The following is a 27,977-nucleotide window of genomic DNA, read 5'->3' as shown; positions in this document are numbered from 1 at the left end:
AAGGGTGATGCAGGAAAAAAAGAATTGGTACCGCCTCCTTATGTGTTTTTTTGCACGTCTTTGCAATAGTGAAAATGAAGCCAATATTTCTGAAGAATAGTTTCACAAGTGAGTATTGCAAGTACTGACAAGTAGTGTAGAAAAGGGATAATCACAGATTTCATATTACTAAGTAGGCCTTTCATCTATTTGTTCCTCATGGAATCACAACTCATTGAGTCTCTTTTACAGTAGGATAACATTTCTGTCAAAACTTATTATACTTATTTGAAAAGCAATATAAATTCAAGGTGAAGTTGAATCATAAGTACAATATGAAGCTATATTGTTTGACAATTAACATAAATTAGCACATGAAAATAAAATATACCATAGATGCTAGAAATTGAAAATAAAATGGAAGGTGGAAATGCTTGAGCTTGCCATTTATGCCCAGATCATAAATGAATGCACGTGTTCATGCTTTCACCAATGTGGTGCACACTTGATCTTTGCCAAAAGTGATTGTGCATTTCTTCGAACTCGGATTTCTTCGAATCTGCAATGTGATCGAAAATAGTAGTTTTTAACCAATCTTGTCTTTTTTTTTTGATGGGGATAGAACATTTGGAGATACTTCCCAATTTATATCTTTTCACACAGAGAGTGGTGAATCTCTGGAACTCTCTGCCACAGAGGGTAGTTGAGGCCAGTTCATTGGCTATATTTAAGAGGGAGTTAGATGTGGCCCTTGTGGCTAAGGGGATCAGGGGGTATGGAGAGAAGGCAGGTACGGGATACTGAGTTGGATGATCAGCCATGATCATATTGAATGGCGGTGCAGGCTCGAAGGGCCGAATGGCCTACTCCTGCACCTAATTTCTATGTTCTATGTCTATGTTATATGATGTGAAGTTTCCGAGAATAACGAAGAGCAATAGAAGTCTATATTTCCAGTGTTTAATTTATTAAGGACTCAACATAATCAGAGGTTACATGAAAAGGGAAGGACTTTCTTCCCAGAGGCCATTCGGACTGTAAATGCCTATCTCACCAGGGACTAACTCTACTGAACGTTTTTCCTTCCATTATTTATTATGTAAAGGTATATGTGTGTTATGATTGTGTTTATAGGTTGTTTGTCTTTTTGCACAAAAGTCCGCGGGCATTGCCACTTTCATTTCACTGCACATCTCGTATGTGTATGTGACAAATAAACTTGACTTGACTTGCCTTGACTTGTCAAATGCTGAATGTAATTTTTAATGTGGTCTGGACAATGAAGTCTGAAGAAGGTAGCCAACCTGAAACATCAGCTGTCCACATACCACGGAGGTGCTGCCTGACCCGCGAAACGTTTCCAGCATTTTGCGTCCTTTTCTGTAAACCAGCATCTGCAGTTCCTCAGTTCTACGATAGAATGAGGAAACGCCTTGGTCGTCGCGTTATGAAGGCAATCAGTGCCGTTTCAGAGGAAATGGTCGGGTTCCTGCTCAGAGAAGCACAATAAGTTCGTAAGCCATTTTCTTTCGCAATTTTTGGCACCGTTCAATTATCAGGGTTTGCTTTGAAGTCTGACATTAGCGGAGAGCCCACTTCCGGATTCCATCTGTTTGTTTGCACACGACCTTGCCCAGTTTCGGTATATCATCAGGAATGCAGCGTATTAATTACCATGCAGGGCGGAGACTTCAGTTTGGCAACACTGGACTACAGGAGGAACATTTCGTTTAAAGCGCTCCCTTTAGCTGTCCAGCGCAGAATATATGTCGCACGCTTATTTTGAAGAAGTTAACTTTTGTGCCTGAGACCAGTTTAAAGGTTTCTGTTGGGTTATCCGGAGCGTGCACTAGTTGTGGCGAAGTGTGTTTTGGTGAGTCGGTCTTTGCCTGTCTGTTCATGAAGAGTTGTAATGTTAATAGTATTTCAGAATGATGTTCGTCGGAGGTATTTATGGATTACCAGGGACGGGAGTAACAAAAGGGGGAAATTAAATTCGGGTGTGATTTGCTATTTAATAATTAAATATGTGTTCCTCAGATATCATTAGTCGTACTCTTAGCTTATGCAGCAACAGCAAAATATATGCTAAAGCAAAATGAAGATGACACTTCATACCTTTTCAAAAAAATATCTATTCCCAAACTGTGCTTTTTGAACGTAAAGTGGGATCGTTTTCTGTGAATATGACAATGTTTTAGTTTCATATTGAAGCGAAACGGCATATTGACTATCTATCCTTTCAATTGTGTTAGTTTAACCCCGGGACGCCATTTATCAAATCTTTAAAAAAAAAACACACACACACAGTACTGGAGTAACTCAGCGGGTCAGGCAGCTCTGGATAACATGAATAGTTGACATTTCGGAACATTTCTGTATTTACCAAATCTGCTGGGTTTCAGATGATTAATTTAATTTGTGTAAGTGAACAGGTCGACCAATATGAGGTGTTCCATACCAGAACATCCGAGATGTCCTCATTTTTTGGGGAACAGGGATTCCCCTCTCCCATCATAGATGAGGCCCTCACATATGTCTCCTCTGTACCCCACAACTCTGCCCCTGCTTCCCCTACACCTTGTCGCAACAGAGACTGAGTCCCCATAGTCCTTGGCTTTCAACCCATCAGCCATCCAGTACAACACATGTTTTCTTTTAGATTAAAGACACAGCATGGAAACAAGCCTTTCGGCCCACTGGGTCCTCGCCGACCAGTGATCCCGGGCCAGAGAACGTACAGACAGCACCTGTAGTCGGGATCGAACCCGGGTCTCCGGTGCTGCATTCGCTGTAAGGTAGCAACTCTATTGCTGCGCTACTCTTGACTGCCCTCCGATATTTTTGCCACCTCCAATGGGATCCCACCATTAGTCACATCTTCCCATCTACTCCCCTTTCCGCCTTCTGCAGAGACCGTTCCCTCCACAACTCCCTGGTTAACTGATCCCTTCCCACCCAAACCACCTTCCTCTGCAAGCGCAGGAGATGCAACACCTGTCCATATACCTCTTTCCTCGACTGTCCTTTCAGATTTGGCAAAGGTTCACTTGCACCTCCAACCTCATCTACTGTATCCGTTGGTCAAGATGTGGATTCTTATACATCTGCAAGACCAAATGTAGACTGGGTGATCGTTTCACTGAACAACTACGCTCAGTCTGCCTGGCCCTACCTGATCTCCCGATTGCTAAACACTTTAATTCTCCTTCCCATTCCCACACTGACCTTTCTGTCCTAAGCCTCCTCAATTGTCAGAGTGAGGCTAAGTGCTAATTGGAGGAACAGCATCTTATATTTCGGCATATAAAAGACATGCTCAATTGGATTCAGATCGGGTGATTGGCCACTCAAGAATTTACAATTTTTTAGCTTTGAAAAACTCTTTTGTTGCTTTAGCAGTATGTTTGGGATCATTGTCTTGCTGTAGAATGAACCACCGACCAATGTTTTGAAGCATTTGTTTGAACTTGAGAGATAATGTGTCTAAACACTTCAGAATCCATTATGTTACTACCATCAGCAGTTGTATCATCAATGAAAATAAGTGAACCAGTACTTTCAGCAGCCATACATGCCTAGGCCATAACACCCCCACCACTGTGTTTCACAGATGAGGTGGTATGCTTTGGATCTGGGGCAGATCCTTCTCTCCTGCATACTTCGCTCTTGCCGTCACTCTGATATAAGTTAATCTTCATCTCATCTGTCCACAAGACCTTTTTCCAGAACTATGGTTGTTTTGTTAAGTACTTAATCTGGCCATCCTATTTTTGCGGCTAATCAGTGGTTTGCATCTTGCATTGTAGCCTCTATATTTCTGTTCATGACGTCTTCTGCGGACAGTAGTCATTGACAAATCTACACCTGACTCCTGAAGAGTGTTTCTGATCTGTCTGTCTGTAGGTGTCTGGGGATTTTTCTTTATTATAGAGAGAATTCTTCTGTCATCAGCTGTGGAGGTCTTCCTTGCCCTGCCAGTCCATTTGTGATTAGTAAGCTCTCTTTCTTCTTAATTTTGCTTTTTGTGTCTATTTTTGATATGTTGGCTTGTTGGCAACATTTTGATCTAAGAGGTGCTACTTTATGATTTCAGGCTGTATCCTGGATCTAGGGTCTATCACCTCTAGCAAATCGGTACACAGCAAGGGGAAATACTAGATTGCTGAGGTTTCTCTTTTATAGATGAAACTTTAAGCTGTCATGCTTGCCTATAGTGAATATTGCAAATAATTATTTGAAAGCATTATAGTTGTTTCAATATTTTTGCAGGATCTTACATCACTGGCGAGGCCACAATTTATTGTTCATTCCTAATTAGTCATTGAGGTGGTGATGAGCTGCCTTGAACCACTGCAATCCATCTGGTGAAGGTACTTTCACTGTGGTGTTATGGAGGGTTTCCAGGATTTAGGTTCAGTGACAATGAAGGGATAGTGATTATATTTTCAACTCAAAATTATACATGACTTGGAAGGGATCATGCAAGTACTGGTGTTCCCATGGCATGATACACCTTTGATTGTGGTTTTGTGTGGCACTGTTGGATGAGTGTAGGCAAGTAACTGCAATTTATTGTGTAGATGATATGCACTAAATGCACTATAGGGGCTAGTTCGAAAGGTGCCGATCAAGCAGTTGATTATATCAATATGGTGTCAAAAATTCTTGAGAGTTGTTGGAGCAAGTGAAGATTATTCTATCACACTCTTAAATTGTGTTCTGTAGTTGACAGAATGGTTGAAGATGAGTAACTCACAGCAGAGTACCCAACTGAATATGGGGTCAACAGAGGTCCTAGGATATTGATAGTGGAGGATTAAGCAATGGTAACATAAAGATAGGTGGCATGGAAGGTGTTAAATTGCTGCATTATGAAAATAAAAAAAATTTAGATCTTTTTTTGAGTATCTGGCACATTTGTTATTTTGATTTTGATACGTTTTACCTTTTGCAGGTTTGAGCCTTGTTTGCCAAGGACAGTTCTTAAAAAGAACAAAAATATGATTATATTCTGGTCAAATGCACACCTTGGCAAAATGCATGTATTAGAAAATCTGTGTTAAGAGTTCAGTTCAAAATATTTCACAACCGCTGTGTGCTAAATATGACAGAGGCGTTATGAAAATCAACACACAGTGTATATATAATTAATTGGTCTCACTGACATTTTTTAAATTGAGAAGCCCATGTGAAATAATATGATCCAGCATAAACCAGACTTTCATTTATAACTTTCATATAACATTTTGGTACTTTAAATTTTGATATTGTTTATATTGAGACAACTGACAGATTTTTGTCTGTTTACAATCACATGTTTTGAGTATGATTAACATCCTGTGCCTTTACAGTAAAGTGACTCAGTCATTCACATTGGGATGGAAACAAAAATTTTCAACTGGCTATGAATTATGCAAAACTTGTCAAGCCTGATTTAACATTCTCAAAATATTATCCAGTAAAATTTAAAAACCGGAATTTTGGAATTAAATGTTTGGAATTTAAAAAATTTAAATTCCAATCTAACCAGATCTTTTTGAATTTTGGGAGCGATCACTTGAATCATATGAAATTAACAAATTAAATTTAAATCTCTTTAAGGTTTAATTTATTTTACGACTGGCTGTTGATAAGTTTATTGAATGTAATAACCTCAATTAACATATTTGTAGGGGGGGGGGAGGGTGGGTGGGGTGGGGTTGGAGACATTCTAACATGTATATTAACTACATATATTTCAGTCTATCATTTCAGTCTATCATCAAACCTGTGCAAGCAGCATAATGTATTTCTTTTCTATTCTGGAAATGGAGCTGCAAATGCTGGAATGCAGTTGAAAGTATTTGAACTATAGATTACACAAATGTTATAAATGATTTGTTTAATCTATAGTTCCAATACTCTAAATTTAATGCTTGAAACTGAAAAATGTGAAATGGGGATTATAGAATGTTTGGTGAAACTCTACAGCAAATATGAATTTGTATTCCATTACCTAACACCTGACTAATTCAAGTGAGCTCAAATATTTATGCAGAATACACATTGTAAATTTTTATTGATCTTGCAAATTTCCCACCTTTTTGCAATCAAACAATGTTTACATATGCCAACATTCATAACAACATACATTTGGGACATAGAAAGCTGCAGAATTGATTGTAATTGCAGTTTGTGACCGTTTTTGAACTTTAAAGGATAATCAGAATTGTTAATCAATGCCCTATTTAGAATGCACATGAAAACAAACTTCCAATGTTATCCTTGGCTCACTTGGTATTCTCTTGTCACTTAGTGTGAATGATATGTCTCGCTCCCAGAGTGTTGAGTGAGTTTCTACACTGACACTCTGGAACTGTATAGGAGGGTATGAAGTAATGTAAAAGGTGCTGATTTTTAATTGAAGTTGTAACATTGCGATGCTACCTGCTCTCAGTAGGGGAGAGAAAGTTTGCACAGATTATTTTCACCAGCCAGAGGATTTTTTCTTGTGTCTTACCCAATATTTATTCTCCAATCAACATTGCTGATGAAATAGATTTTCCGGATATACTTCTTTTAAGGACTTTAATGTGTGTAAAATCTCAGCTCATGCCGAGCTCTGTTATAGCACTTTGGGATGTTGAGAAAAACATAATTATATTTGCAAGCCTTTATAGAACATCGAACTGTACAGTACAAGAACAGGCCCATCGGCTCATAATGACTGTGCTGAACATGATGCCAAGACCATATCTTATTTACCTGAACATAATCATTTCCTTTCATTCCCTACATAGCCATATGCTGATCCAAAAGTCTTGTAAAAATGCCACTATAGTATCTACCTCAACCACAACCCCCGGTAGTATGTTCCAGGCACTCGCCACCCTCTGTGTGTAAAAAATAAATTGTCCCTCAAATCTTGTGTCATTCTCACTGTTAAAGTTATGCTCTCTGGTATTTGATTTTACATCCTGTCGACCCTATCTATGCCTCTTATAATTTTACATACTTCTGTCAGAGCTCCGTTTTCGAACCGCACTCCCGACTTGCAAAGTGCACGCCCTTCTTCACCCACCGCGCAGTCCAGTGACAAGGCTGTTGTTGTTGCGGCTCACGAAGTAGACCCTGGGGACAGCACTTGCGTCGAGTTGCCACTCTCCCCTCCCCCCTTGTAAATCCTGGAATTAATATTATCAGGGCTTCTGTGCTCCTGGGAGATCAATGGTCAAACATGAAACATTGTGCTCTTCACTACACTCTGCCCGTTCATTTTCTCAGCCAGAACACTTATACAATTTTGGCAATACACTGACAATCCAAAACTTGTTCTACTTGCTTTTTTTTGTTACTTGCCTTAATGCATGTTTTGACAGCACCTATGCCAGGCATCATGTTTTGCAAGCTGTCAAATACCATTTCGGTAGTTGTATGGGAAGGACTTGTTCTGTTCACGAGAAGGTCCTACAATAGCACAGGTCTTCACCACTCAGGTTGGTGTCAGCTTAATCCATCAAGTTCTTGCAGGGGATTTGAACAAATTGAGTGAGAACATGCAGTGAACATCAATGTCAACATGGAGAGTTGCCACTGACTGTACAATCTCTAGGACACCGAAGCAGTTAAATTTTATTTTTTCCTTTTATTTTTATTAGAAGTAATTGTGCAAGGATAAGACGGTCGGCATAACAATTATACAATTATTGTACAGCTTCATGTTTAACCTTATAACCTAAATAAAAAAAATAGAAAAAAGGAAAAAAAAGGGAAAATATAAAAAGAAGAATTAAGAGATAAAGTAGAAAAGAGCAGGAAAAAGACCCCTAAGCTACCAAAGCAGTGCAGAAGAAAGTAAAGGAAAAGATGGGGATATACCTTCTCTCTTCTCTCTCCCCCCCCCCCATCATGGCATCGGATTTAAATTTAAATTTGTGTTTAACCATTCTGTTGTTGTAAAAATTCAGTTAAGGGTATCCATGTCTTAAGGAATTGATCTGGTTTTTCCGCCAAGACAAGCCTAATGTTTTCCAAGTGTAGTGTCTCGGTCATATCTGTAATCCACATCTTCACTGTGGGGACTGTTATCTGTTTCCAAAATTTAAGTATTAATTTTTTCGCCATTATTAGGCCATAATTGAGGAAACGTCTTTGAAATATCGTTAGCTTAGAGCAGGCCTCTGACATACCAAATAAAATTTTAAGTATTTTGGAAAAGGTATCAAAAATTCCCCTCCAGAAGTTTTATAATTTTGTACAGGAAACAAAAGAGTGGGTTGTAGTCTCTTCATGGAAAAGACATTTATCACAAATAGGGGAGACATTTGGGAAGATCTTGTTCAATTTTGACTTTGAATAATAGAGTCTGTGAAGTATTTTAAATTGTATCAGGGAGTGCCTAACATTAAGAGAGCAGTAATGTATGCATAAAAGGCTTTCCTTCTAACTATCCTATGAAATTAGTAAACTCAATTCATCTTCCCATGTTCGCCTAATCATTTCAGAAGGTGGGATGTGTGCAGTTAAAATGGTATTGTAAATATAGAATATTAACTTGCTTGTATCCGCCTTTCTATTAATGCATTTGTCTAATATATCTGGGCCCATGGAATGACAGTCTTGTGTGTGTGTTTTCACATAGTCTCGGGTTTGAAGATATCTAAAAAAATTACTAGTTTTCAAATTGTATTTCTCCTGTAATTTTTCAATGCGAGGAAAATCCCCTTCTCGTAAAGATCTCCCAGTGTTTTGATTCCTGAGTTTTTCCATTGTGCAAACGCCTTATCTAAAGTAGATGGTTTAAACAAGGGATTGTTAGCGATTGGTAAAAGGAGAGAGAAATTTCTCAGTTTGTGAGTTGATTTCAACTGTTTCCAAATTCGTAGGGTGCTATGAATTATCGGATTATGCTCATACGTTGATTTATTCAGATGTATTGGAGAAAGAAGAATCGCGCCTATATTTAAAGGCGAACAGTCTTCCCTCTCCATTTTTAACCGGTTTGCCTGTTGACGTGTATCAACCATCCAGTAGATTACATTTTTAATATTAGTTGCCCAGTAGTAGAAAAGAAAATTGGTTAGTGCTAATCCACCATTTTCTCTAGGTTTACATAAATGTCATTTGTGAATTCTATGGGTTTTATAATCCCAGATAAAATCTGTAATAACAGTCAAGTTTAATAATTAAAAAAAAAAAAAAACTTTTAGGGAGATAAATCGGTATTGATTGAAATAGGTATAGGAGTTGTGGAAGGGAAATCATCTTTATGGCATTTACTCTACCTATAAGGGAAATAGGGAGTGTTTTCCAAAATTGGATAAGGGCATTTAATTTAGTAATTAATGGTGGAAAATTTGCTTGGAATAGAGAGGTATATGTTCTAGTCACATAAATTCCAATGTATTTAAAATTTTCAGTGACAATTCTAAAGGGGAATTTCTGGAGGTGTGGAGGGTCGAGCTTTTATTGGCATAATTTTACTTTTATTCCAGTTTATTCTATACCCTGAGAATGAACCAAATTGATCTATAAGGTTTAATATATTTGAGAATTGGTAATATATAAAAGTACATCGCCTGCATATAACAAAATTACTTGTTACTTGTATGTTTAGTATAATAACCGTGAATGCCCGGATGTACTCTTATACTTTCAGCTAAGGGTTCTATGGCAAGGGCAAATAGCATTGGTGAAAGAGCACATCCTTGTCTATTATCCCTGGATATTTGTAATTTAGGTGACAAAATTTGATTGGTCAATATTCTGGCAGTCGGATTGTTATATAACAACTTTATCCATGAGATAAAATGTTCTCCTAGTTGGAATTTTTCCAACACTGTAAAGAGGCAATACCATTCTACTTGATCAAATATTTTTTCTGCGTCTAAATAAATAATTGTTAAGTCTTCATTTATCGTTCTGTGTTAATACATTATATTAAACAGACGTCTCAAATTATAAAACGAATATCGCTTAGGTATAAGCCCAATTTGGTCTGAGTGTATTAGTTTACTAATGTCCGAACTTTGTCTTCTTGCCAGAGTCTTAGCTAATATTTTCAGATCTGTATTTAAAAGAGCTATTGCTCTGTATGATCCAGGCTCTTCAAGATTTTTTAAATCATTTTTAGGTATCAATGCAATGGTTGATTCGGCTAAGGTTTGTGGTAACGTCTGTTCTTTAAAAGCGTGTATATACGCGTGGGGAGATTAAGTCATAATTTTTTTTAATAGAATTAATGACTGAACCCATCTGGACCTGGCTTTTTCCCATTATTCAGTGATTTGATAGCCTCTTCAATATCTTTTACTGTAATCTCCACTCTTAATTCTTCTCGTTCCACCTCATTGAGTGATGGAAGGTTGCAATTGTCAAGAAAGTTTTTGATCTTTGTGGATTCAGCTGAAGTAAATTTTGAAAGAATTTTAGGGATCTTTCGTTAATATCTTTAGGATGTGTAAGCAGCTCACCTTTTTCTGATCAGATTTTTTGAATGGTGTGATCTTTTTCCCATTTTCTCAGCTGGCGTGCCAGAAGTTTATCACCAAATTCAAATGTATTTTGCTTAGTGTATTGAAATAACAAATTTTGTGGAGAGGTTTTGATTTAACTTAAATTTTAATTCTTTGTATCTTATTATGTTTAACAGTAGATGGATCAATGGCGTTTTCTGAATCAAGCTGTTTAATCTGTTTTTCTAATTCCAATGGTTCCGACCTGTTTTTTGTTTTTGTTTTGATAAGTTTGATATGAAATATTAGAGCTTCTGATAAAGGCCTTAAAAGATTCCCACAATAAAGAAGCCGAAATACCAGGTGTGTCGTTTGTCTCATAAAATAGTTCCATCTGGTGCTTCAGATAATCACAGCAACCTGGCTCAGTTAATATTTGTGGATTAAATCTCCAAAACGTTTTTTTGTTATGCATTCCTTCTAGTTTTAAGGAGAAAGTCAATGGACAATAGTCAGAAATGATGTTGTTATGATATTTAGGATTGACTATAAAAGGGATTAATTTTGCGTCCACCAGAAAATAATCAATTTGTGTATACGTTTTGTGAACACCTGAATAAAAATAATATTCTCTTCCGGATGGGTTGGCAATCCTCCATACATCGGTTATGTTTGTGTTTTTTATGTAAGTATTTAAAAGTTCACTGGATTTTGATTTTGTAATGTATCTCCTTTGCTGTGAAGATTTTTCCAAATATGGGTCCAATACATAATTGAAGTCTCCTCCAATTATCAGATTTTATGGCTGGAGCCTGAAATTGTATTGCTTATTCTATTAAAAAATTGTGGGTTATCAAAATTAGGAGCATAGATATTCACCATAGTGTGGGGTTGAGTGTAGCTCCGCAGATACTATAATGTACTTACCTTCATTATCGGCTATTGTGGATTTGTGTTTAAAATGGTATGCCTTTACGAATTATAATTGCAGTACCTCTTGCTTTAGAAAGAAATGTAGAGTGGTATAATTGAACAATCCAGTTAGCCTTCAGCCTGTTATGAACTCCATCTTTGAGATGCGTCTCCTGTAAAAATATTATATCAGAGTTAATAGATTTTAGGTGGGCTAAAACCTTACCCCTTTTAATTGGCTCATTAACGCCCCTGACGTTCCAACTACCAAATGTAATTCATCCAAATTTCCTATTGGAATCATCTTGCATTTTAAAGCTTACATGGTTTGCTTTGTTTCAAATGGTCAAACACAATATTTTAAATGAAGCTTTTAGTTGCTGGGTGGGTGAACCCTATTCCAATCCCCTACAGGTATCTCCCAGAAAAAAAAGTGCATTGACAAAGATAGATAAAGTATCCAATAGAAAAACTAAAAGGTGAAAAAAAAAAGACAACAGAAATTGCAGCATAGAGACATGCCGCGAGTGAATGCCACCCCATGGTGGTATGATTTGTGTTAACTTCCGTAGATGTTAATATCAAATAACTCCGCTCCTTAAAGTAAAAAAAAAGGACTGAACAGAGCAGAATAAATAAAATCGGTATATAAATTCGTCCAGGAAACCAAATTCCCAAAAGGCTAGGTATCTTTTTGTACACTGAGTAAATAAGTGGATACATGGTATTTAGAATAATATATAAGACTTGTTAGATAGCTTACTGATATTAATATGTCAAACTATAAACCGATTCAAAGTCGATGATCTTATAGTAGTTTGTTAATTCCACCTGCAGTTGCATAGACAGAGCAAGTACTCTCTCTCTCCCTCCCTCTTTACCACCCTTCAGCACCCCCCAGCTTCCCCACGCATTCCAATTCAATCTCTAGACTTCCCCACATCTTGCCACAACTTACTCAATACCTCCCAAAACTTACTCCCCTCCCCTCCCCCTCCCCCCCCCCCTCCCCCCCCCCCCCCCCCCCCCCCCCCTCTCTCTCTCTCTCTCTCTCTAACCTCTCCCTCTTAACCCTGGGCCTCTCCCTGGGCCTCTCGCCTTCCCCCGTCACTCCTTGGACTCCCCTAACTTTCCATGACTTCCCCCAACTGATTCTCACTAATTCTCACTTGCACAAAACCTCTCTAGTTAACCAACTGGCATGTAATTTTTGAAATCTAGTGGACAAAAGATGTTTTCTAAACAGGGAATTTGTGGTGCAGTTAAAATTATGCAAGCAAAATCTTTTCAGTATTTAACCTGGGTCTATACCACAACTAGTCATGCTAATACTGAAAAAATGAAAAGTGAGCATCCTTGCCGTACACAAGTCAGTAGAGAGTTTCCAATCATTAAAGTTCTGAAGAAAGTCAGGGCTACAGTAAAAAAACAACTTGTTTTTGATATTTCTTAATTATCAAGTTAATCCAAAAGTCAGTCAGTCCTAAGATCACTGCGAACCCTGCCAACCTAGATGTTGGCTGAAGCTTTGCAATATCGGTGATTCTTGGGCAGAGTGACGTGTGGTACTAATTTAGTCTACAGATAAATTGTATTGATAAATGGAATGTTATCCAAGTACCAGTCAGGGCCGAGTATGGTATGAAATCAGCCATGTTCAGATATTTAGTTTCGAGACATAGCATGGTAACAGGACCTTCAGCCCACAGTCCAATTCGATTATTGATCACCGGTTCACACTAGTTATATGTTATCCCACTTTCTCACCCACTCCCTACATATCAGAGCAATTTACAGAGGCCATTTAACCTATAAACCCACATTTCATAGGGATGTGGGAGGAAACTGGAGCGCCCGGAACAAACCAAAGGTCACGGGCGAGTATGCAAACTTACGCAAATAACTCCTGAGGTCAGGATCATATTCGGGTTCGGGTCTCTGGGCCTGAGAGAAAATTTTAATCTAAAAAATCCCTGCACCAGCTCTACTGCTTATTGGATCAAACTGAACCTCAGAATATTTCCAATATATCCTGCAAAAATGATTTTGATACAAGTTCAGGTGAATTTAGGAAACTATTCTGAAGTCTGACCTTCAGAACAATTTCTAGTCTTGCATGTCACCTAGCTACATAGACAATAGGTGCCAGAGTAGGCCTTTCGGCCCTTCGGGCCAGCACTGCCATTCAGTGTGATCATGGCTGATCATCACAATCAGTTCCTGCCTTCTCCCCATACCCCTTGATTCCGCTAGCCCTAAGAGCTCTATCTCACCATCTCTTGAAAGCATCCAGTGAAACTGCCTCCACTGCCTTTTGAGGCAGAGAATTCCACAAATTCACAACTCTCTGTGTGTAAAAGGTTTTCCTTATCTCAGTTTGAAATAACCTACCCCTTATTAAAATTCTAGAACCACTAGTTCTGGACTCCCCCAACATCGGGAACATGTTTCTGCATCTAGCGTAATAACCTAAGTAATAACCAAATTGGTAATACTTATTTGACACACTTTCTTACAAAGGAATATTTAAATTAAAAAAATTGCTAGAGAAACTCAGCAATTTCTATGGATCTAATTAATAGGCAACGTTTCGGGTCAATCGCCTATTCGCCTATTCCTTCGCTCCATAAATGCTGCCCCACCCACTGACTTTCTCCAACAATTTTGTCTACCTTTGGGTTTGAGGCCAGTTCATTGGCTATATTTAAGAGGGAGTTAGATGTGGCCCTTGTGGCTAAGGGGATCAGAGGGTATGGAGAGAAGGCAGGTACGGGATACTGAGTTAGATGATCAGCCATGATCATATTGAATGGCGGTGCAGGCTCGAAGGGCCAAATGGCATAATCCTGCACCTAATTTCTATGTTTCTATTCCTTTTATCCCATCCCCCACCCTATCCACCTCGCGCATAGCCCTAAACACAGACGCGGCTAGAGAAGGAGAGGGAAGGGGGAGGGAAGGGGGTAGAGAGAGAGCGTAGAGAGAGAGAGAGAGGTCAGAGAGAGAGGGGGGTCAGAGACAGAGATGAGGCAGACAGATGGGGCAGAGACAGAGAGAGAGAGGGGGGCAGAGATCGAGAGAGGGGGGCAGAGATCGAGAGAGAGGGGGGCAGAGACGGAGAAAGGGGCAGAGACGGAGAACAAAATGGGGCAGAGAGAGGGGCAGAGACGCAGAGAGAGGGGCAGAGACGCAGAGAGAGAGACAGAGACGCAGAGAGAGGGGCAGAGACGGAGAGACAGGGGCATAGAGGCAGAGGGAGAGACGGGGCGGAGAGGGAGAGACGGGGCAGAGAGGGAGAGACGGGGCAGAGAGGGAGAGACAGGGGGCAGAGAGGGAGAGACGGGGGCAGAGGGGGAGAGACGGGGGCAGAGATGAACTGAGGACCCGAAGACTCGGCCACTCCAGTAGAGGGTCCGACTTGCTCGTTCTTTCGGCGTCTTTTGAATAACCGGGGGGGGGGGGGGGGGAGGGAAGGGGGGGGGGGTGATGTCACCCCCCCCGCAGGGAAGACGGCATGGAGCAGACCCATTGTGACGTCATCAGCGAAAGGCAGTCTTTTTAAATTCAATGTTTTGTCATAATTTTAAACATTTTCAGTTATAAGTCAAGAAACAAAGCATGAAATTTTCTGATAGTAGATTTTGGGCTCAACGGGAAAAATGTCAACCGGAATATGTAAAATTGTTATTGTGCAGTTTCCGACCACTTCAAGCAAGGTGCAAGGCCACCAAATTCAAATGCAGTTTCATACCATTTCATGCAGGGTGCAAGGCCACCACATTCAAATGCAGTTTCATACCATTTCAAGCAGGGTGAAGCCACCATAAAACACCACAAAATGCCACATAAACACCACACTCACAGTTCAGTAGACATTCAGTGTGTTCAGTTGATTAACAGCTCAGACAGAATCGTGACCTCTCCCTCCCCCATCTTGCAGAGACTGAGCCAAACCTACACTTCTGGGTTTTATAATCCCTCCCCCCTCCCACCTGAAGAGGAATGGCCTTCATGGTGTGGTCAGGAGAGGGATTTTCAAAACACTAATAACACTTTTATTTTTCATTGATGGGAAGAATCCTCTGCACCTGATGAGCGGAGGGGGACTGAGTAAGATGGCCAAAAATCACGGCATGACCTCTCGCTCCCCCATCTTGCAGAGACTGACTGAGGCACTCAACATTCTCGGGTTTTATAGTCCCTCCGGAAGGGGCGTGGAGAGGGCATAGATAATGTTCCGGTAGGCGGCGCGGCTCTGGCCAGCAGCGTCCTCTGCAGCCTGCCGCATTTTTATTATTTTTTGTCTGTGTTTTTATGTAGTTTTTGTTATTTTATGTTGGGGTGTGTGTGTGGGGGGAAACTTTTGAATCTCTCCCTGCACTGGAGACCCGACCTTTTCTCGTCGGGTCTCCGGTGTCATTGAGGCCGCAACGAGGAGCGGCCTCCAACGGGAAGAAGCCGGGGACTCTGGTGCCGACTCACCGTTGCCGTCGCGGAGCTGGCCGAGACCGCAGCGGTGGAGGAGCGCTGCTGCTGCTGCTGCCGATGCCGATGCCGCTGCTGCTGCTGAGTCGGAGGCTGCTACTGCGGGTCTGCGGACGGCTCGGACGACCCCGCGCGGCTCCCTGGAGGGGGAGACTGCTTTTCGGGGCTCCTGCAACGGCGAATTCTCCCGCCCGTGTTGCGGGGTTGAAGAGCTCCTGGAGCGGGGCCTAACACCATTACCCCGCGCGGCTGGAACGGCCGCGGGACTTTGCGAGCACACACCGGGGGCTCCAACATCAAGACCCGGTGTGCGACCTCGCATCACCCGGCGTGGCTTCAATGGCCGCGGGACAATCGCCATCGCCAGCCGGGGGCTTTGACTTTGACTCTGACATCGGGGGGGGGGGGGAGAGTGCAGGGGAGAGAAGTTTTTTTGGCCTTCCATCACAGTTATGTGATGGATGTTTATGTTAAATGTAATTATGTTGTGTCTGGGGTCTATTTGTGTGTAATGTATGGCTGCAGAAACGGCATTTCGTTTGGACCTCCAGGGGTCCAAATGACAATTAAATTGACTCTTGACTCTTGATTTAAAGTCAGAGGAATAAAGCTTAAAGCTTAAAGCTTAAGGAGCGAATCTCAACATTTTTTAAACACTCATAACTCTTTTATTTTTCATCGATGGGAAAAATCCTCTTGTCCTGCACAGTGGAGGGGGACTCTGTGTAAGATGGCCAAAAATCACAGCCGTAAGTGGCAGCGTCTTTTCTAAAATCAATATATCAAGAACACCAGGAAGTGGTCAAGATCAGACTTTTAGTAACATAGATTTTAGTAATACAGATAATGGGAGCAAGATAAATATTCCTTGCTACGTTGGGTTGACCATTCTTCAGGTTAGCATCTCAGAACATGTCCCAGTTCAATGTCTTATCAAAACAATAGCCCTTGCAACAGTTCAGCACAATGTCCACCTATATTTTTACATTCAAGTCTCTAGAATGACATCCAAAGCGTTTTACTTGGGTGAAAGGTCACAAAGAAGACGTGGTTTTACACCAACCATAAAAAGTAATTGGTGTGAATCATATAGAACATACATATATCGTAGTTTATTGTCCGTTCTTACTTTTTATAAGCCCTTTCATTCAGTCTAATATCATCCAATAGTTATTTTGACACCTGTGGACAGATTACCTTTCCAAGTGAGAGTTTACTTCTCATGGAAATGATAATCACTGAAAAGAATAAAACGTGCAATCTGTGTCTGCCATCAAGCTTTTCTACTCTTATTACCTAATATACCCCAACCAACTTTTATTTAAGGTTAAGATTCCAGCTTTGGACTTGCGTTTAAGTTAATAAGTTCATATAGAGGCACTAGAGACTAACTGCTGGAGGAGCACAGTGGATCAGGCAGCATCTGTGGAGGGAAATGTATAGTATCAAACTTTATGTGAAATTTTTTCTTAATTTGAACACTCTTCCCTTGAGGTTTTTTTACTGCGACATTAACGATTAATGTTATATCGCTACAATGATCTGATCTAAAATAGGTTGCCCCCTTGTTGATCCACAAACATTGTATTCTAGGAAGCTCTCTCAACTTAATCCCCAGCCTTGATCACCTTGCAACCATGTTTGTAAAATCATATTTGTTTATTTCTGCTTATGACGTAAATTCATTTATATCTGCTTATGCCTGTGATCTTGATATGAATGCTTCATGCCTTCTAACAAGGAGCCTTTCATTTTTAATTTTCTAATTTTTTATTTTTCTACTTTAATCCTATTTGTAGAGAACTTTTACCATCTTTACCTCTTCCTGTCACACTCTGCTTATTACTCATGTGGCCGCAGAGCTGTATTACTTTGTTATTTTTGGTTTCAATTTATAAATGTTCTCTCATCTGAAGCCAAAACATCTCCATCCTCCCTCGCTAATTAAATCTGGGTACAGTACAGCCATCAGGACTCAACACTGAATTCAACCATTTCTGATAATCAGCTTTACAATTTTATTGTCAGAACAAGCCAGTTTTGTTGAAAAGTCATCGATCTATAAAGCTAACTTTTTTTTCCTCATGACTAGCTACCTGAACTGAATATTTTAGTAATTTCTTTTCAATTTCTAGCAACTGCAGTGCCTTTTATCTCATACTTCCAGCATGTTTTTCTTTCATATTGCCTCTGGTTTTTATTCATCTTATTCTGTTTAAACCTCCTCCTGACGAATCAGGTGTGGTTAATAAGCCTTCACCAACCTCTTCTCAACCAGCTCCATCTCTGTTTCCGGTATTTGTTCTCTCCCTGGCCGCCTTCCTAGTGCAGCAATCCTTTTGTTCTCTTCACTCCAATCTCAATCTCCATCCTAAGACTCAAAACATGTTTGATATCTAACTTTTTCCTGTTTTGATGAAAGGTCACAAACCTGAAACATTAACTGTTTCTTTTTCTATTCATACTGATTGATCCACGCAATATTTCCAGTATTTTATTTTTATTTTGGATTACCTGCATCTGCAGTGGTTTGTAGGATGAAGATGGTTCGAGAACAACTAAGAAAAATATAATACTTAAGAGTGAAATAATAAGGTTTATTCCTCTTTGAGTGCATGGTAAACATTCCATGCAGGAAATTGATAAAGATGCAGCTGGAGAAGTGTATAGAGATGGTCTTTTTGTTGACAGAATGTTGGAGGCTGCAAGAGATAAATAGCAATGATTCTCAAGAACTTATTTGGAGAGTGAATTGGGGAGAAATTGGAAGGAAGAGAAATGAGGAAAGAACTCAACGTCATCAAATGGGTGGGGCCATTGCTGCTTTTTCCCTGTCAGGACTCGGGCATTTACCTCAAAATGAAATTTCACGAGTTTGCAAAACAGAGTTTCAGCAGTCATTTTACTCGAGGTATGACTAAGTTGTCATGGTGGCATAGAGTACATGGGATGGAAACAGACCCTTCAGCTCAACCTGTCCATGCCCTCAAAGATGCTCATCTAAGCACGCGTTTGGCTCGTATTCCTCTCAACGTTTCTGATCTATGTCCCTTGTATACCTCTTGTCATATAACAGTTTCTGATAACTTGTGTAGCTTGTGTATCAAAGTCAAGAAAACTTAAACGCATTAACAATGTCCCATACTGCCATAAATTCCACCCCCTCCCCATAAATCCACTTCATATTGATTATAGAAATGTATAAACATTGAGCCAAAAAGGTGAATCATTTTGAACCATGATGGAGGATCAATTCAACCTAAGTTATATATGTCATAACTTTAGTTTTAACACCATTGGTGTTCAGTAAGTAAGTCTGTTTCTTTGCACAGTTCCAGTAAATATAGCATCCTTCAAAAATGACATTTTTAGAGCACATTTAAAAGAAAGATAGCCTGTACTGAAAATTGTTTGAAGTGGTATAATTATAAATCTTGATCTTATTTAATGTCGTCCAGCCTTATGACTGCTACATTTTGAAAAATTTCCAAGGCTAATTTGATTAGTTCAATAAATTTTAACTTTTATAGTGTTTGAAGTAGATTGCCTTGCGGGATGGGGAGGGGGGGTTATGTTTACACAATTTATTCAAAGTATTGTGGCATTTTAATATTTCAATAATTTCCATATGATGTTAATAACATTTAGGCATTCCTTGCAACCAATGACGTGGGTTTCCTCTTACAAAATAAAAGTCTTGTCACGATTGTTTTATTGTCGTGAACTGAAATGGAACAGTGAAATTCTTACTTGCCGCAGCACAACAGGTTTGTACTCAATCAATAATATAATAAAGAAACAGAAGGAAAAAGTTCAATAAATAACAAAAACAATATAGTGCAAAAAACAAAACAATGCCTGAAATGCCTAGTGCAGCCAAGGCAGTACATTGTTCAGAGTTTAGTTGGCGTTCGTAGTGTTTAATCGCCTGATGGTCGTTGAGAAGAAGTTCTTCTTGAACCTGGATGTTACAGTTTTCAGGCTCCTATACCTTCTTCCTGATGGCAGGAGTGAAAGAGCATGACTAGGGTGGTGTGCGCCCTTGATGATGCTGGCTGCCATTTTGAGACAGCGCCTCTTATAGATTCCTTCGATGATAAGGAGGTCAGTACCTGTGATGGATCTGGCAGTGTTCAGCATTTTTTGTAATTTTCATTCCTGGGCATTTAGAAACATAGAAACATAGAAATTAGGTGCAGGAGTAGGCCATTCGGCCCTTCGAGCCTGCACCGCCATTCAATATGATCATGGCTGATCATCCAACTCAGTATCCCGTACCTGCCTTCTCTCCATACCCCCTGATCCCCTTAGCCACAAGGGCCACATCTAACTCCCTCTTAAATATAGCCAATGAAGTGGCCTCAACTACCCTCTGTGGCAGAGAGTTCCAGAGATTCACCACTCTCTGCGTGAAAAAAAGTTCTTCTCATCTCGGTTTTAAAGGATTTCCCCTTTATCCTTAAGCTGTGACCCCTTGTCCTGGACTTCCCTAACATCGGGAACAATCTTCCTGCATCTAGCCTGTCCAACCCCTTAAGAATTTTGTAAGTTTCTATAAGATCCCAACTCAATCTTCTAAATTCTAGAGAGTATAAACCAAGTCTATCCAGTCTTTCATCATAAGACAGTCCTGACATCCCAGGAATCAGTCTGGTGAACCGTCTCTGCACTCCCTCTATGGCAATAATGTCCTTCCTCAGATTTGGAGACCAAAACTGTACGCAATACTCCAGGTGTGGTCTCACCAAGACCCTGTACAACTGCAGTAGAACCTCTCTGCTCCTATACTCAAATCCTTTTGCAATAAAAGCTAACATACCATTCGCTTTCTTTACTGCCTGCTGCACCTGCATGCCTACCTTCAATGACTGGTGTACCATGACACCAAGGTCTCGCTGCATCTCCCCCTTTCCCAATCGGCCACCATTTAGATTCTTCTTCATTTGAGTTGCCGAACCAAGCCGTGATGCAACCAGTTAATATGCTCTACCGTATGCCTGTAGAAGTTCAAGAAAGTAATCATCAACATACCAAACCTGGAGTAGGAACTATGTCCAGCTACACATTCATGGGTATAGAGTGAGTAGAGCAGGGGGCAGAGCACAAAGCCTTGAAAAGCCCCAGTGCTGTTGGTTATCATGGAGGAAGTGTTATTGCCAATTTGTATCGATTGCGTTCTGTTGATGAGGAAGTTGAGAACCAGTTGCAAAAGGATGCACAGAGACCCAGTTTCTTGAGCATGGTAACAAGTTTGGAGGGGATAATGGTTTGAATGTCAAGCTGTAGTCTATAAGTAACAGCCTGACGTATGTGTTTTTATTGTCCAATTGGACCAGTGCAGTGGTCGTCCACCTTCTTCAAATTGGCCTTGTGGAAGTCCCTGGGTATGATAGAAAAGGCAACGGGGTATGCTATCTGGTGTTTGTTGACACTGCATTCTGCTCCGCCAGTGCTAGACAGACATCGACCTAGGGTGGGATGTTGATCATAGTCATGATGATAATGTATTCCCTTGGGAGGTAGAAGGGACGGCACTTAACCGCCAGATGATCCAAACGCAAGAGAGCAGGAGTTGGACAGGGCCGTTACGGCTGAGCACCACAAAGAGTTTACCATTAGGCAGACGCCACTGCCTCTTCTTTTCCCCGATGCCTCAGTTCGGGGTGGGGATTGGAGACTCCTGTGCTTCAGTCTTCGCAGTCTTCGTTACAGGCCACCCTGTTGGCCCCACCTCTGGACACACTGGAGTGTTTTGTGGCACGGTACTGGATATATCTGTGATTCTCTGCAAGGTTGGGGGGGGGGGGGGGGGGGGGGGTGTTGGGATCTCTTCCAATTGGTAGCTCAATTGCTGTCGGAAGATCACAATAGCACTAACCCATTATAAAAGGTTTCGCAGCTTGACTGAAACAGTACTGATTTCTGCAAAATGTAGCCGCAGACCAGCATCGATTTATGTATGTGTATTTTTAATGGCAATACTATGGCAATTTTAATTGTGATGTATATTAATTAGATGTTTACTGGGTGATCTGCTGGAGTGTTTCTGAAATGTGTTTGTTAGTTTTTTGTATTTTGAAAATGTGTGATATTGCACTGCATGATCATAATTCAATTATTTTTACTCTCGCTGATACGAGAAGAGTGTTGATATTCCCCTTAGAATGATGCAAGGGATGAAAAAAAAATGTTGGTGGAGAAAAACGAATATTATATCTTCTAATAATCAAACTTTTTTCACATCCACGGTTTTGCGTAAGACTTGATGGGTTTAATGTACTGTTGCTCCCAAACCCATTTTTTGCTGGTTTATTTAACTATGCTTTTTTCAAAAGATTAAGAAGTCATGTGAACATTTTTGTAGGCTCTTTTTTTACATGCTTTTAGACACAGCCCTTGTTATAAACAGGTGCCTATTAACATTATTTAATTGAGACATCTAATATCCTTTTTGATGAAATTTATGCACCTGTTAAAATTGTAGACACTCGTTGTTAAACAAAGATCATTTGAATCAAACCTTCATGAAGATGGCAGAATGGTAATCATTGTGAAAAATAACCTGTGCAGGAAGTCCTGATTTTGTAGCTAATCTCTGAATCTCAAATGGTTGCAGCAGAAACTAGAACAACGATGGATCTTTGATGGTATATTTTGGGATATGAAATGGGAATCTCACAACCTTGTCTATTGTACAGTAGTTCTCTGCAAAGTTGGTGTAATAATGTGGCAAAGTGGCTATTTTGGTGGAAAACTAAGTGTTTAATGTAGTTAATATGGTTAACAACATTAAACAGAAGAGATTGTACTACAAAATGTCGAGGTTACCGTTTTTAATCTAAGTTTTTCCTAATTATTTTAAAAGGTTTAATTTTGCCTTCAGTTTGATTTGTGGTGTTTGGCTAAGAAAACAAGTGACTAAAATCTTTGAGTGTAATTTATGAAACATTTGGATTACTCATCAAATGTCTCCTCCTATATTGTCAACAAATTGGTTAAATATTTACAAACTTAAAATACTCAACATTTTAAACAAGCTGCAGAAGTGTTTATGGTTAAGTAAATACACAGCCAGATTGAATAAGAGCTTATTTGAACATCTTCATGGAAATGTTCCTGTAATAGGTACCCTTTATCATTATAAAAGGGACTGCACGGAAACGGATGTTGTCATTTCCATAAACCAGAAACGGGAAGAATTATACCAAAGCTGAATGCGTTTCTGACAAATTCTACTGGATCTAGAAAAACATCAGCTTATGTTTTCTGGAAACTGGAGGAGAAACTTTCACTGAGGAATATATTTTGCATAATTCAACAATGTTTATACCCATTAATTAGGTGTGGGGTTATTGAGAACACTCAGGGCTTGAAGTTTGATTAGGTTAAATAGGTGGCCAGATCAGAGTGAATATGGTGGCCACATCTGATTTTCAATAGTGGCCATCAAAACCACTGGCTTTGGTGTGTGTGCCTGGAGCAATCAGAGAGCCAGTGGTGCACCAGAGTGGTGATGGAGATGGGGTGGATGGCGGATGCCCAAAAAATAACATGACATTTATTGGAGCCTGCATCATGAGGATCTAATTGTCGCAGGAATTATCAACTTTTCCTATCCATTGCGTTGCACTTGAAATGGTGTTTCTGGATGTGCATTTGTTGCTGAAATCATGCCAGATATGTAAATGTGACATGTTGGGCAATGGCGCAAAGCAGCCCAGGGAGCGGTCATCACATTTCACTCATGGTAGGTTCATTTTCAGCCAGGAGCCCTGAAATAGAGTAGCCTGCATTCTAATTTACAAACCTTAAAACCTTAAACCTTAAACCTTGATTATTCACCAAAAGGGAAAGGAAGTCTTTAAAGAAAAGGTTTGAGTTGGGCAAGAGGGATTAAATGACAAAAAAGATAATTGGGGAAAATTAACAGAAAGAGGTGGGGAAAAAAAGTATAACTGACAATTGATAACTTCTGAAAAAAGGGATAGGAAAGTATTGACCTCTGTGTTGAGTCCGGAAGGCTGTAGTATCTAGTCAAAAGCGAGACTCAATTACTCAAGTTTCTACTGAGTGTATTGAAATTTTATAGGAGAGAAAATCCCAATGAGGCAGAGAATCAAAATAGAAAACAACCAAATCCCACAGTGGAAATAATGGACCGAACTAAGATGTTTCAAAATCAATTGTCTGATTATAGAGAAGATGGCATCATGAGCAGCTGCCATCCTAAATAGTATTTAAGAAGTATTGGTTGGCCACTGCCCCAAGGAAATCCAACAACTATGCTCTCAAGTTGCGATGATCAGCTTTCAATCATTATTTTCCTTAGTTCGATGCATGAATCCATTCAGTGTATAGTTTATCACTTGATTTTTATTGTCTTTGGTATTTTAATGCTTCTTAATGCACACTGAGTGAATTGCAATCAATGTTATTAACTTTTGATACACACAAAATACTAGAATAGCTCAGTGGTTCAGGCAGCATCTCTGGAGAAAATGGATAAGTGACGTTTCAGGTCGGGGCCTTTCTTCAGACTCGAGTAACTCTCATTGTTTGAAAATTGAAATGTTTATGGAGCCATTGGCTCCTGTTTGTTATTTAGTTACCCACAACCATTTGTGATTTGACATGGCACAGTCTTGATCTGATCTATTGTTTGTGGGATGGTCTATGACCAGATAAAGGGTCTCAAGTTGAAATGTCAACTGGCCATTTCCCTCCACAAATAGTGTCTGATAAGCTGAGTTCTTCCAGCAATTTCTTTTTTTAAATTCAATGATTCAATGATTTATTTTGAAGCATTCCGACTGAGATAGTAATTTTATACCAACGTCTGAAGTTCTGGTGCTAAGGTTTGGCAATGTTATATATAAGAATTTGGCGTTTCGTTTGCCCAGTGCTTTTCTGTTCCCTGTTTTAGATATGAAAAGAAAAATGGATGAATATACCATTTCATATGCTGTGATTAATACTACTGATCATAAAAGATTGGGAGTATAGTACTGGTTAGATTATATTTCCACTTTTCAACAGCATGCTTTTTTCCACTCCCTCTTTAACAATTTTCTCTTGACTAAGGCTTCCTAGCTCCTTTAAACTTTCCCTCTCTGATCTTACAGCTGTGCATCTAATCTTTGACATTTCCATCCTGGGAAAAAGGTTCTGACTGTCCATCCTATATTTGGCGCTCATCATTTTATATATTTCTATCCAATCTCCTCTCAACCTCTGATGCTCCAGAGAATTGTGAAATTCAGGTGTCACTATCATTGTTAGTCTCTCGTTAAAATAATATTGGGCATAGATCTGGTTAGATTTTCAGAGACTGATAAATTAGTTGCAATGAATTCTAGAATTAAGTGTATTCTAGTTTGCCTTGCACAGTATCAAGAACCACACTGAATAACTGTACCAAATAAAAATCATGGAGGCTGTGGGGTGCAGAAGCAACATAATTGACAATGTGAAAAAAGTTAACATTTTGGCTTTCAACTTGGATCCTATTGCTAAAAAACAGTAATAAGCATTTAGCACTGAATGTGCTGATCTCCTCAGTGTTTGACTCTCTTGTTAGGCAAGGGCTTTGGTTCTTGCCCACTGAACCACAGAAATAGGCCCTTTGGCCCATCATGTCCATGCCAACAATCGAATATCCAAAAAATACCAGTCGCATTTACCGGCACTTGGACTGTAGCCATTTATATCGTGACTAGACTAAGTGGGACCCGTTGGGTCCCTGACATACAGGAGGCTTGGTCCCCCAACGCAATATTCCACCACTCACCCATAGCCCCCAACTACACAGGCGCAGCTCATTTCCCCTCATCCCCAGCACTCTCTCCCCCTCCTCTTCGCCCTCAGGGCCCTGTCCCACTTTCTCGAGTTACTCAGGAACTCTCCCGAGTTTTCCCCTTGATTCGGAGAATTACACTAATAGCCATTTATAGGTACTCGGGGCTATTTTTTTTAACGTGGACATTTTTCAACATGTTGAAAAAAAGTCCTGATTTACCTGATGCCCCAGGTTCCTACGGCTGGCATTACGAGCCGTTAAGAAACATCTACGGACTCCATTGGGGTCCTACGAGCTCGCTACCGACATTACCCAACATTCCCTGAGTTTGAATCAATGGGAACTCGGGGAACTCGTGAGTAACTCGGGGAAAGTGGGACAGGGCCTTCACTCTTCTTTCCCCTCTCCTCCTCCCCTGCTCAAATGCCTCCCTCATCTCTCTCTCTCTCTCCTTTCCCCTACCAGTCACTCCCTCCCTCCTTCCATAACTTCTCTCCCCTCCCTACCCCTTCCCATCTCTCTATGCCCCTTTTCTCACCTCCCCTATCCCTCCTCACCTCCCACACTTCCCCCACTCCCCCCCTCCTCTACTCCCACCCCCCTTCTCTACCTCTATTCCCCCTCATCCCCCACTCTCCCTCTTTTCCCTCTCCTTCTACCCTCCCCCAATCCATCCCTCTGATTTCCCCTACCCTCAGTCATACCATACTTCCCTCCCACCATAGCTCCTCTCCCTCTATCCCAGGATCTCGAGGTTGCCACTTCTCTCCCTTCTTGCATGCCCGGAGGAGCATCAGCCATCGGCGCGGATCCTCAGCTCGGCCCGGAAGCACCAGCAGTTGTGGGCGGGGTTGGGGGGGGGGGTGAGAGCTCAAAGAAAAGATGGGGGAAGAGTCATCGGGGAGAGGGGGGTATCACGGGGGAGGGGACAGGTGTCAGCCAGGAGGACCAGAAGGGAAGGGGCTGGAGCTGTGGGGCATTGCGTGGTGGTGCGTTTGGGACACAGCGGGTGCTGGACTCTCTCCCCCGGCGGGATCAGACTCTCCGCTTTCCGTTAGGCACATCTCCTGCAGTTGTACAGGGTCTTGGTGAGACCATACCTGGAGTATTGCGTACAGTTTTGGTCTCCAAATCTGAGGAAGGACATTATTGCCATAGAGGGAGTGCAGAGACGGTTCACCAGACTGATTCCTGGGATGTCAGGACTGTCTTATGAAGAAAGACTGGATAGACTTGGTTTATACTCTCTAGAATTTAGAAGACTGAGAGGGGATCTTATAGAAACTTACAAAATTCTTAAGGGGTTGGACAGGCTAGATGCAGGAAGATTGTTCCCGATGTTGGGGAAGTCCAGGACAAGGGGTCACAGCTTAAGGATAAAGGGGAATTCCTTTAAAACCGAGATGAGAAGAACTTTTTTCACACAGAGAGTGGTGAATCTCTGGAACTCTCTGCCACAGAGGGTAGTTGAGGCCAGTTCATTGGCTATATTTAAGAGGGAGTTAGATGTGGTCCTTGTGGCTAAGGGGATCAGGGGGTATGGAGAGAAGGCAGGTACGGGATACTGAGTTGGATGATCAGCCATGATCATATTGAATGGCGGTGCAGGCTCGAAGGGCCGAATGGCCTACTCCTGCACCTAATTTCTATGTTTCTATCTCCGACTTAGTGCCCAGGCTGGGTCGCTTCGGTCCCTCCGAAAATTGTTGGAGACCTCCGCCGGCCATCCTCGGCTCCAGTAAATGCATTTCGTTGTCTCTGTACTGTACACTGACAATGACAATTAAAATTGAATCTGAATCTAAAGATGCGATGGTGCAGGAAGGGGCGGACCGTCCCGGGGAGTAACAGGAGAAGTGACCAATTTGCGCGCCGCTGACTGGCAGGAGAGGAGATCGATTTACAAGGTTAATTACCAGGATGGCGGGACTGTCATATGCTGAGCAAATGGAACGGCTGGGCTTGTATACTCTGAAGTTTAGAAGGATGAGAGGGAATCTTATTGAAACATATGAGATTATTAAGGGTTTGGACACGCTAGAGGCAGGAAACATGTTCCCAATGTTGGTGGAGTCCAGAACCAGGGGCCACAGTTTAAGAATAAGACGTAAGACATTTAGAATGGAGGCGAGGAAACACTTTTTCACACAGAGAGTTGTGAGTCTGTGGAATTCTCTGATACTTTCAAGCGAGAGCTAGATAGGGCTCTTAAAGATAGCGGCATCAGGGGAGAAGGCAGGAACGGGTACTGATTGTGGGTGATCAGCCGTGATCACATTGAATGGCTGGCTCGAAGGGCCGAATGGCCTACTCCTGCACCAATTGTCTATTGTGCATGTGCGGTTTTTACGATTTTTAAACCTCGTTTA

The 27,977-nt window shown here is 40.8% G+C and overlaps 1 protein-coding gene across 10 annotated transcripts in view; it reads left to right on the top strand.

Moving 5' to 3' along the window:
* Positions 1-1,417: 1,417 nt before the first annotated feature.
* Positions 1,418-27,977, top strand: part of LOC129698230 (synaptotagmin-like protein 2) — a 124,996-nt gene continuing 98,436 nt past the window's right edge. For 3 of the 10 annotated variants that reach the window (XM_055637210.1, XM_055637208.1, XM_055637209.1), the window contains exon 1: positions 1,418-1,852. The gene's annotated coding sequence lies outside the window, so the exon portion shown is untranslated. Of the gene's footprint in view, positions 1,853-3,001; positions 3,975-27,977 lie in introns of those variants that run through there. The other 7 variants (XM_055637216.1, XM_055637214.1, XM_055637206.1 and 4 more) reach the window with 6 other exon arrangements.

Source organism: Leucoraja erinacea, chromosome 6 (assembly GCF_028641065.1).
Source record: "Leucoraja erinacea ecotype New England chromosome 6, Leri_hhj_1, whole genome shotgun sequence".
Classification (NCBI taxonomy): domain Eukaryota; kingdom Metazoa; phylum Chordata; class Chondrichthyes; order Rajiformes; family Rajidae; genus Leucoraja; species Leucoraja erinaceus.
This window is presented reverse-complemented; position numbering and strand designations above follow the sequence as displayed.